This window comes from Phascolarctos cinereus, unplaced genomic scaffold (genome assembly GCF_003287225.1).
Source record: "Phascolarctos cinereus isolate Bilbo 61053 unplaced genomic scaffold, phaCin_HiC Scaffold_2;HRSCAF=192, whole genome shotgun sequence".
In the NCBI taxonomy this organism is placed as follows: Eukaryota; Metazoa; Chordata; class Mammalia; order Diprotodontia; family Phascolarctidae; genus Phascolarctos; species Phascolarctos cinereus.
The window spans coordinates 168,864,698-168,877,023 of record NW_027555625.1 but is presented as its reverse complement, the minus strand read 5'-3'; the positions used below and the strand labels follow the sequence as shown (position 1 = coordinate 168,877,023).

The 12,326-nt window shown below is 38.0% G+C and overlaps 1 protein-coding gene across 5 annotated transcripts in view; it reads left to right on the top strand.

Annotated features, from left to right (window-relative positions):
• The window catches only part of SLX4IP (SLX4 interacting protein), a 265,690-nt gene continuing 253,364 nt past the window's right edge, over window positions 1-12,326 (top strand). For all 5 annotated transcript variants that reach the window (XR_013484629.1, XR_013484628.1, XM_078149720.1 and 2 more), the window contains exon 1: window positions 1-111. The gene's annotated coding sequence lies outside the window, so the exon portion shown is untranslated. The remainder of the gene's footprint in view (window positions 112-12,326) is intronic.

Genomic DNA, 12,326 nt, shown 5'->3' with positions numbered 1-12,326 from the left:
TAAAATAAAGGTCCGCCCTTTACAAGGGGGTTTGACGCCCATTTTCGTTTTGGGCAGAGTTCACTGTAGAGCTGTGAGAGGTTTCGTTTTCTGTCGCCATGTTAAGTTCAGGTAATGGCTTCAGAGGTCTGTGGTGCTCTAGTCCCGGGATCACCTGAGATCGAGGCCAAATTTGGCTCACTCGACCCGAGGGCCGGGCTAGCGGGGCTGAGGCACGGAACATACGAGTCCATAAGAGGTTCGGTTGAGAGTCAGTTCTCTAATTTGGGCTTTCACAGCCAAGTGCTAAATGAATGGGGCGGGGGAAGGTAAAAGCTATTTCACTCCCCTTTTCCTGTCCCCCCACTTTCCTCCGGCTTCTTAGGTGAGAAGTTTCTGCTTTATACGTCACGCATTTTTGCCGCCCCAGGGCTTTGCTCTCACTCCTGCTGTGGCTAACGGAGGCCCCTGGTGGATGGGTGTGGTTAGACCTACTAAAGACTCTTTCCCTAACCCTACTTTACCTTACGGTGATGACCCACTAGGGAAGGGAACACAGGCATTTATTAAGCACCTACTGTGTACTAGGGCTTGTGATAAGCACTTTAGAAATATGATCTTATTTAATCCTAATAACATCCCTGGGAGGTAAGTGCTAATATTATATCCCCATTTTACAGTTGAGGAAACTGAGGCAGATAGGTTAAGTGACTTGTCCAGGGTCATACAGCTAGTACGTGCCAGAGGCCAAACTCATTTTCCTGTCCAGGGCTTTATCTCCAGTGCCATGGGTGTGGAGGAAATAATGAGAAAGGTTGGCCCCAATTGTGGAGGCTGCCTTGGTTTTTTTTAGACAAAACTTCTGGGTCCTCTGCCCTACAAAGACCTCTAGGTGAGGGCCCTGGATGGTAATACATTTTTAACGTCCAAGAACGTCTCACCGCCTTATTTACAGATGTGTTCTGATCGGGGAGCTTCTGGAAGTATTTCTTAGGCTTTTTTTTTCATAGCTAGGCTTTTTGATAAGGATTGTCAAAAACCTTTGCAGAAACTGTCTTTTTACATTGCCTGGTAGTGCCTGGTAGGCGCTTAATAAATGTTTGTTGACTGACTGAATATACAAGGATGTATGCCCATTAACCTTAAAATTGGATTGCCCACTCACATTTCAAACTTTAGTTTGGTTTATTGCAGCCCTGGCTAGCTTGTCTCTCCAGCTACTCTGGCTGCCTGCTCCACCCCCCTATTGTTTGTCACTAGATAATTAGAGGATATTAAAGGTAAGATTGAATGGGAGCCTGAACCATTAACTTTATGAAGCAGTGTCTGGAAAACTCCTGTAATGGGTGCACAAGTGTAATTTCTATTAAGATGAAACTACCTGTAGCCATACATACAAGTGTATTCTGCCTAAATATTTCCTACTTAGGGGGTGCTATAAACACAGGTTGTGCTTATATAGGTAGTCCAACCATTTTGGCAGTAAAGGGGGTAAATAATTGATTTCCTTGATTTTCTTGAAAACTCTAAAGTAAACTAAAAATGGCGTTTAATCTCTAGATTGTGCAGTGTTTCTTAACCTTTTTTTTTTTTTGTAACGTGGACCCCTTTGGCAGTCTGGTGAGGATTTGGACCTGTTTTCAGCATAAAATAAAATATATAGGCTTATAATGGAATCCAGTTATATTGAATAAAATTTTCTCCCTTTCTCTCTCTGTTTTTCTCTTTTTCAAGTGCTGGGGATGCAAATGCAAAAGGAAAGAGTATCTGTACTCTTAAGGAATTTGAATTTTAATGTTCAGTTTTGACCCCTTTTGAGGTTTTCTTGGCAAAGATACTGGAATGGTTTGCCATTTCCTTCCCCACCCCATTTTATAGATGAGGAAACTGAGGCAAACAGGGGTAAGTGATTTGCCCAGGGTAACACAGCTAGTGTCCGAAGCCAGATTTGAATACTGGGAGATGAGTCTTTCTGACTCCAGGCCTGGTACTCCATCCACTGCACCACCTAGCTGCCCTTGAACAACAACAACAGCAAAACATCAGGGGTAATCTCAGAAGGAAGGCGTAAAGATGGTGGAATGTTAGCTGGTTCTTGAAGAAGCCAGGGAAGCAGGAAAACAGATAAGGAGAGAGACCATTCCAGGCATGGGGGCAAAATGCAGCCAGTGAAAATGCATGAGGTTGGGCTGTGGAGATGGTGTCCTGTCTGAGAAACATCAAGGAAGTCAGTGTCACATGATAACTGAGTAATGTGAGGGGGGAGTAAGATGTAAGAAAGCTACAAAGATAGGAAGGGGCCAAGTTACAAAATACTTTGAAAGCTAAACAGAAGATTTTGTATTTGATCCTGGAGGTGATAGGGAGCCACTGGAGTTTTATTGGAAGAGTGGGGTGATGTAATAGGAAGATCAGTTTGACAGCTGAGTGGAGGATGGATTGGAGTGGAGAGAGCCTTGAGGCAGGCAGACCCACCAGCAGGCTATTGTTGTAAATGTAGGCATGAAGTGATGAGAGTTTGTACCAGAGTGGTGGCAGTGTCGGGAGAAAAGGGAGCATATTCAAGAGATACTGTGAATGTGGAAATGACAGGACTTGATCACTGATGCGATGATGTGAGGAGTTGAGGATGATGTGTAGGTTGACGCCCTGGGTAACTAAGAGGATGGTGTTAGCCTAGACAGTAATAGAGAAGTTAGGAAGAAGGCAGATTTTCAGAGCAGATTTCTGGAATAATGGCTGAGTTGTTTTGATCATGACTCCAGAACTGGAAGGGGAGGGAAGAGGATGCCTGTGGGTTTTGTAAGACTGCTGGCTAGGATTGAAAAGATGGCTTGAAAGTAGTCTTGCTGAAATAGTGGGTCAGGAGAGACAGTTACCAGTCAGAATTGTGGGTAGTCTGGGGCAGAAGTTTTGGAGATAAAAGGGTCAAAACCATCTGGTCATGGTTTCTGGGCAACAAGGCTACTGAGAGGATGACCACAGAATAGGGAGTAGATTTATGTTACTGGCACTTACATTGTAGTCCAGCCTGTAGTCTGGGCAGCAGGGTGCAGTCTCTGGGTGGGAAAGGAAAAACGTGCTCCAGGTTTTTTTGAACTTCTCATCTGTGACCTTGGGGTGAGTCACTAATCTTTCAGTGCCCCAGGTATCTCTAAGACCCTAAATTGCTGAATAGTTGAAGATTTCCATTGGTAGAGTTTCCTTATTGGGAGTTTAATCTTCCAAAAAAAAAAGTAGAAATACTCAAGATATTTAAAATATAACTTATAAACAAAGGTAATTGGTGTACACCTTAATGAGGTTTTCAATTCACTAGTAATTTATTGCTTGTTAGTATGTCAGTGCTTTAATCATAACACTCAACTGTTCTCAGCATGCCAAATTTTTGCTAAACTCAGTATGTTATAATCTTCAAAAGTAATGTTGACACTTAAAAATTGTTGAAATCTGTGGACTTGAAATCCTGATTCTTCTCCAATTTCGCTACACATAGTTACTGGGGGGAGGGAATATTCTGTTTGATTTATATGTCACATCATGTTAGCAATATAGTCCTTTCCTTTTTATAATGTGCAAAGGTTAACAACATTCTTAGGACAGAGGTTCATCTAGATTCACAAGAAAAGACTGATTCACCAAATTTCCTTCGTCTAAACACCTTGCTTTCCTTTGGGTGGGGTTTTAGTTCTGTGGCAAACAATGATTGATCTTCTTTGGAAAGGGAATTAACAGTATGAAACATTAGAAGCTTGCCAAATGACTTTGAGTTTTCAATTCAGATGCCTTTTTCCCCCCTAGGATTTTTATTAAGCATGTGTTTAAAATTGATTCATGAGATTATACAGTTTAGATAGCTTAACTGGGAATTGGGTGGGTGGTCCAGGTCACTGTTTGACTATTTATGAGCCAGGAAAAATCACTAACTTCTGTTCCCCCACCCTATCCATCTTTTAATTGGGAAAATAAATATTAGTATTATCATTACATATTTCATAAAGGTATTTCCTCAGTAAGGAAACTTGCTTGAAGAAGAGAGAGAGGCACATTGAAAGAACATTGGACCTGGAGTTAGGAAGTCATGAGTTCAAAACAGCTGCTTCATCACCCTGGGCAAGTCACCTGTTTGCCTGTTTTTAACTTCATCTGTGACACTGAGATAATGTTATTTACCTTTCAGGGTTGTTAAAAGGATAAAGTGGGATAATATTTGTAAAATGTTTTCAAACATTAAAGAGCTATATAAATATTGGCCATTATTATCATTGTTGCTAAAGTTTTTCTACAGGTATAATATGTATTACTTATGGATTTTAACATATTTCGTTATAGTTTTGATTGTAGTAGCATCTTTTGGTTACGAAGTTTGGGGGTAGTTGTAGAAACTGCCATGGGAAAAGGTATTAAATGTTATTAATTTTATGAAAAAGTTCTCACTTAGAAAAGATAATTGTTTAAGTCTTATATAACAGTGTGGGAAGATGCAGGATCTATCTTAATTTTATTACATTTAGTTTCATGTTGCTTTTTAGAATGTGTACTTCATGTAAACTCAGAATTTCTTATTGCAAAACAAAATTGTTTAGTGGCCAGAGCTTCTAATATACTGTACAGTGAAACCCCAGGAGGTAGATATTCATGTTAAGACTTGTTCATGCTTAGATTTTACCTTTGGCATTTTCAGTTTTATGATTTAATCTTTTACAAGTTAAGCACATGGTTGTTTTTTAATGCAGATTTCATGTGCCATCTTTTTAGTGGAATATATCTCTTTACTTATATGTGCTTAATAATTTTAAAGTACTTTACATATTGAAAACCTCTTTTATGTCTTGTTTTTTACAGCTGGAATGAAGTCATTTATATACATTAAGAAGACCACTCATTAGTCACTAAAATATAGGCTTGTAAGCCAAGGGTATATTAAATAAAACCTCATTCCTTTAAAATAGGAAGAGGGGATAATTTAATTTTCATGCTATTATGTATACATGTTTTGAAAGTATAAACTTGAGCTATAGAAAATGAGTACCTTGTTACTATAGTGTTTATAATTCATGCTTGCATAAATTAGAACTTGGTAATTATAAATGAAATGTGAAGCAACTTGCCAGTTTAATTGTGGGATGATATTTTGGAATTTTGGTTGTGTATATTTGTATTCCCAGCACAATGCTTGGCACATAGTAGACAGTTAATGAATAATTTAATAAATGAATGTAGAATCATTTATTCGACACTTACTATATGCCAGGTATTGTGCTAAGTGCTAGAAATACAGATACAAGCAAACAAGACACCCCCTGCCCTTAAGGAACTCACATTCTGAAGTATCATACTCTTAAAAGGTTCCAGAATGGGGGCAGGCCCAGCTTAGCATCATGCTTTGGGATTAGATGTTGTTTTGCTGCCAGGCAAGAAAAGGTATGAAAGCACATGACTGAGGGTTGGGGTCCCAGAGGCACATTCTGGGTTCCAGAGAGAGGTGGGGAAGAGAATAACGAAGAGTGGAGGTGAGCCAGAGCTCTTCTGTGTAGGGAATTCCTAGGTCTTAGTATCTCATTCACCATGGTATTTATTAAGCACATATTATATTACTAGGCATTGTTAAGTACTGAGGATGCAAGTTCAAGCAAATAGGACAGGCCTTGTCCTTAAGTAACTTCTGCTCTAATATGAGGAAGACAACCATACATATGGCAGAGCAGGAGCCCATGGCAGCATGGTGGCCTAGCCCTAAGCAAGAACAGTGAAAGACAACCTCTCAGATCCCAGGGTCCCAGGGAGAGAGTCTGAATTCCTGGGGAGAAGGGCCACGTAGATAGCCAGAGTGCCTGCACATGGTTTGGAATTGGTCAAGAAATAGTGTGGTATCCTCATTCTGGACAAACTTAAGGCATTGAAAGCTCATATATCAGAACTAAGGGTCCTAGAAAGTAGGTTTTTGAAAAGGTCCCTTAGACTGAAAAAAAAATGGAATCATTCATTCAAATATAGTTATTATTATGTGTCATTAATATTGCAGTTGTGATTTTTTCACTTGTTGAGCCTAATAAGTACTGATTGATTGATTGGTTTAAATCTTCTCATTAAATCTTATAGTAGTTCTGTGATTTAAGTTGCAATGAGTTTTAGAGGTACTTTTTCTTTTATCCTAGGAGGCTATTGCAGTGGCCCAAGAAAGAAATGATGAAGTCTTGAACTGGGGTGGTAGTTGCTGTGTGAATGGAGAGAAGGAGCCAGATGCAGGGAGAATGGATGAGGCTTACCCACTGATTGAATGTTTGGATGGGAAGGTGAGGGAGAGTAAGTAAAGGATGACGCAGGAACTCTGGGTAACCGGAAAGATATTCTAGCCAACAACCAGAAATAGAGAAGTTAGGAAGAGGGAGGTGTTTCAGAGGAAAAACACTAAGTCCTGTTTCAGATCCTGGGATAACAATTGAGCTGAGCCCTTTCTTGAACAAGTTAGAACTTCCAAATTGTACTCTTTGGCTTCAAATACTTTGTGTCTGTTAAGACGTACAAGGATTGGAATAGACCATGAGGGATTACTCCAGGCTGTGGCAAATCTTCAAGGTTTGGCCACTTTGGCCGCTACAATAGTGGGTATGTCCCAGAGTTTCAGAGTTGAAAAGGTACTGACGTGGGAAGTGAAATGTTAAATCCATATATAAGGAAGAGTGAGTAGGCCAATTTGGCTAGAAAGTAGAGTGCCCGAGGAGGCGTAATGTGTGATCATTCTGGAAAGACAAGCTGGAGCTTAGTTGTGAAGGGTTTTAAAAGCCAAGCCATTTGTATTTTGTCCATGGAACATTAGGAAGAAATTGAAGCTTCTTGAGCTGGCAAGTGACATTGTCAGACCTGTGCTGGGCAGAAAGAGGAGAGCTTGAATGCATAGAGGGCCAATAGGAGGCCATCATAATAATTCTGGGTTGAGGAGATAAGGGTCTTAAGTCATGTGGTAACTCTGTGACTGGAGAAAGGGTGATGAATATGAGAAGTGTAGAGGCAGACTCAATGAGACTTGGATATGGAGGAGGAGAATGAGGGAGGATGAAGAGTTGGGGATGACTCTGCTTATGATTTTGTGTGACTGCAGAAAAAATGGTGGGATCCTAAACAGAGATACTGAAGTTAGGAGGCCTGGGATTAAGGGAAAAATAATGAGTTGTTTGGATATTTGGATATGTTAATCTGAGATGCCTGTGGATCCAGGTAAAGATGCCCAACAGGTTCTTAGGTAAGATTAGAGCTCAGGAGAAAGATGAAGACTGATATGAAAATGTAGGAGTTTTCTGCATAGAAAATGATCATCAGATAGAGGGAGGGAAAGTAGGAGAGGGTAGGACATCCTCTCGGAGGGTATCGATCATCATGTCTAGCAAAGGAAACTAAGCAGGATAGAAAGGAAAAGAACCAGGAGAGAGCAGGGTCATGAAAACCTGGAGAGGGGAGAGAATCTGGTAGGAAGGGATGGTCAGCAGTGTCAAATGAGGTAGGGAAAGGAAAAGTAAAGTTAATCCCAAGCATTGAACTATCATTGTTTTACAAAACGTTAGCGTATCCCATTTAGTAATTTCTGTGACATTAACTTTAGCCAGATTCAAACATCTAGCATTTTTTTTTAAGTCTCAGGAAAATAAATTGTTAACTTGCAATGAGGTTCAGACCTAGTAGCACAAAAACAAAGATAAAAAATTATGTTTTTACTGTGCATTATATTTTCCCACAGAATAATCTAGTAGGTCATTGACTTTTATTTTTTAAAGTTTATCTCTAATTTGTATTAAAATTGTATGGCAAGGACATGATACCATTTAACCCTGTTGTTCTCTCAGTTTTATTTCGTAGAGTTTCAGTCACTTAATGTTTTTCCCATGTTGTTATTAAGCCGATCTTAAGTGTCCTTTTAACATCAGTAAGCCAGATTTCAAATCACAAAAAGTGAGATCAGAAAGGTAGCTTAAAGAAAAGGTGGAAAGTTAGTTTCAGGATTTCTACTGTTGGTCTGTCTTATAGGACTACTCCTGTATGTTATAAAGACTTGGCTCCTTAGTGAAGATTACAGTCTTTGTTAGTGATGCTTGTAGAATTTTCAGAAATTGCCCAGGTGAAATGGAAGCTTTACTGAACAAACAGCTGTGGTAATAGGACTTGTTAATATTTGATGCCCCAAAGGCAACTCTCATGGGATTGACTTGCACCAGAATAATAAGCTTTTTTTTCTTTCATGAAACTAATTTTGAGGGCTTATAAAAGTGGTGTTTAAAATTAAATTTCCTCTTGTGAAATCTGTGAAGCAGGTTAGAAAAGCTTCAGGAAGTTCTCAGTCTCAAAATTTAATTAATACAGAGGATAATATCCGTATGCTAAAAATTTTCTTTAAAGACAAAAATACAATTATATCACTGATTTATATTCCTTTAATTCCAATTAATTTCATGTAGAAGTACATGAAATATCCTTAGATATTTTGTGTATATATTTATTTAAGTAAAAATAATCTGATCTTTGGTTACCCAAGTACTCAAATACCCAAATAGATCTGCGATCTTATGCGTTCTGGAGTTCCCTTTCAGAGTGCAAACCACACCCTTGCATGTTTCACATCCTGTGAAACTTTCTTTCTGTCCTTTCATAAGCTTGCCACAAAAAGTACATCCAAGGATCTGGAGACCTTTCTTGCTTTCTCCTGACGTTGTGAAACTACTAGTGGATCACTGTGGTCTGGCTGTCCACTGGTTATCCCTCATACTATGTATGGAACCAGCTCATCTTCTCTTCCCTTTGATAACATCTTTTACTTTTGTTTTTTGGAGTTCATCATTGTTTTTATGTTGTATCCTGTTCACTTACCACAGGGACAGGATTGCTTTTGGGAAATTGCAACGCTTTTCTACTGAAGCCAAGCTTCCCATGAAAGTAACAACCTATCTTTTTTTTGTAAAATAAATTTTTATTGCCATGTTTTGGTTTTTGAAATAAATTTTATAGATATTTTTTGTTTTTAACATTACCAAAATTTCTTCCCATATCCATGCTCTCTCTACTCCCAGAGAGCCATCCTATTGAGAGAAATTAATATTATATTATTATATTAATTACTAATAATTAATTTGTGATCCATCCTTTTCCTCCTATTTCTGTTAAGACCCCACTCCTGACAAGGACAGTCAGTCTCTGATGGGTGTAACTGAGTAAGGTAATATTCTCTCAGCCCCAAAGCATCAGGAACCCTTAGTTTTGTTTAACTTTTTTTTTTTTACTTAAAATCCAGCCTCCAGCTGTGAACACGTCTCTTTGTCTTTGATCCCATCTATTAGAGTGTAGGACAACCTAGCTCATGAAGGAGAAAACTAGCCAGAGAGGGCCAGATGGAAATGGCTTTCCCTGCCCAGATACCTTGAGGCTTCTGAGTCTCATGATCAAGCCAGGTTCTCAGCATTCCTTAAATGTCCCCTGATCAAGGTTAAATTTTCACTTATCAGGGGAGTTCTCTGTCAGAAAGTACATCTCTGATTTAAAATGATCCAGAGTCTCCCTTGGTGTCATTGGTTACCTACAGAAAACACTGACCATCAATTTATTGATAATTAGCTAGCCTAACTAATAAACTGATTATTAATTACCTGGAAACTGGGGCAGGGGGAGGGGCTTATTTGCAACACCATATAAAAAATAAATTTTTTAAAAGAAAAGAAAAAAAATCACCAAAACTGATCAATATATCAAAAAAAAAAGGCTGAAAATATACATAATGTTCCATACCTGTGAACATACCATCTCTTCAGTGAAGTAGAATGGAGTGGGTGACTTATATATCTTCTCTGGGGTCATGTAGTCTTTGTAATTTTGCAGTATTAATTTTTCATTGTTTTATTGTTCTTTTCATTTACATTATTACTATCATTGTGTATTTTGTTTTCTTATCTCTATTCACTTTGCCCTTCAACAGTGCAAATGAGTTTTTCCATGCTTCTGTTTTCATCCTATTTGTCATTTCTTACATTACAGTAATATAATATTATGTTGGTATACCAAAATTTATTTGGCCATTTCTGAGTCAGTGAATATCCACTTTCTTTCCAATTCTTTGCCACCACAAAACATGTTGCAATAAATATTTTGGTGTGTATGGGGACCTTTTTATCAATGACCTCCTTGGTGTATATGGTGAATAGTGGACTCTCTGACTCAAAGAGTATGGGCATTTAATTTTATTTGCATAATTGCAAAATGTTTTCAAAATCGCACTGTTTGACAGTTCTCTGAAAAATTCACTAGTGGGCCTGCTTTCTTCCCACAGCTAGTCCAGTGTAGACTATTCCCATCTTTTGGCATCTTCGCCAATTTTTTCAATGTGAGTTGAAACCTTAGGGTTGTATTGTCTTGCATTTCTGTTTTTAGAGATTTGGAACATTCTTTTGAATGGCTATTAATAGTTTACAATTCTTTTGAGAAGTATTTGTTCATATTCTTTGATGATTTACTTATTAGAGAATTGCTTTTGCTTGTGTGTGTGTATGTGTGTGTGTATCTGTGAATTGTCTATATATCTTCAGTATCAAATCCTTGTCTGAGATATTCAATATAAAGATTTTTTCCCATTTGAATTTCTATTATAAACATGTTAATTTTCTTTCTGTAGATTTTTTTTTTTAAATTTCACGTACTCATTATCCTCCATTTTATTCTTTGTAGTAGCCTTTAACCTTTGTTTGGTTAAGACTACTCCTACACATAGTCATGAAAGCTATATAATTTATTTCTCTTCTGATTTTTGATCTATATTTAGGTATCATTTTTAATATTTAGGTCCTGAATCCATTTTGAATTTATTGTGGAGTAGGGTATAATGTGTAGTTCTAAGCTTAATTTTTGCCAGACTGCTTTTCAGTTTTCCCAGCAGTCACTTAAATGGGGAGTTTTTTCTTAAGTAATTTATGTACTTGGTTTATTGATCACTAGGTTATTGATTTCCATTATTTCTGCTTCTCCCTTATAATCTGATCTACTTCTATACATTTTAATCACTGCCAAATGGTTTTTATGACTATTGCTTTATACTTTAGATTGTTCTTAAAGTGCTTTTCTCCCTTCATCCTTGCCTTTTTTTTACCATTTCCCTTGATTTTCTAGAGCTTTTGTTTCTCCAAATGAATTTTATTACTTTATCAAATTTTGTAAAGTATCCCTTTAAAGGTTTGATATAGCATTAAAATTATAAAGTACCTTTGTTAGCATTGTCATTTTCACCATATTGATATCGCCCAACCATGAAGGAAAGAAGGAAAGAAATAAGCATTTATTAAGTGCTTCATATGTGCCAGGCACTGTGCTAAGTATTGGGAATACAAATACAAGCCAAAAAAAAAAAAGCCAGTCCTTGCCCTCAAGAAATTTACCTTCTCCTCGAAGAAGGCGACATCCAAAAGGACCTGAAAAGTAGGGGAAAGGGGAAGGTACCTGGGGCTGGGGCATAGTTTTGCAGTTCAGAATCCAGGAACAGGATCAGTTAGGGAGTGGAGGCCAGCCTGCTCCCCTCCACCAAATGGAGGCTCCAGGAGGAACTCACCAATGGAAAAAGGGAATGGGTCTTACAGGGGACATTCCTGGTTGAAAAGGCCACAAATATGTCTGGGTGTACTAGACTAAGGAGGCTGGGCTGTAGGCACTGAGGGAAGTTATAGGTTGAGACATTATAAGCATTCCATCTTCCTTCAGCTATTTTAGGTTATTCTTTATTTCTTTAAGGAGCACTTTATAATTGAATCTATATAAGTAATTTCTGTGCTTTAATAGATTGATCCCCAAATATTTTATGTTTTTTATAGTTATTTTCAGTGGCATTTCCCTTTTTATTGTTGCTTAGATTTTTATTAACATATAGAAATACTTTAGATTTTGTAGATTTATTTTATAGCCTGCAACTTTACTGAAGTTATTGCCTTGATTAGTATCTTTTCTGATTCTCTCAGATTTTCAAAGTAAACCATGATGTCATCAACAGATCGCATTGGTGTGGATGCTCACTTTAGTGGTTCAGTTCAAAATCTGTTCACCATTCCATTCACATTCCTGTGAGATTCTTACTTGCACATAACTTCTGCACAGGCCCTTTCTCTAGGTCTCATGACCTTCCTTGGGTAACAGTTGAACACACAGGCTGTCCATCTATTATCTTCCAATCTTGCTACATGATTGTCTCACCTTCATTCTTCTTCTGGGCATGATTTGACTAGAGTTCCTCGGAAGTTCCTTCCAACTCTATGATTCTGGGTTTTATGACACAGTTTTCTATACAAGAGAAATGGAAGATCACAAAAACTGTCAAGAGGTAATGT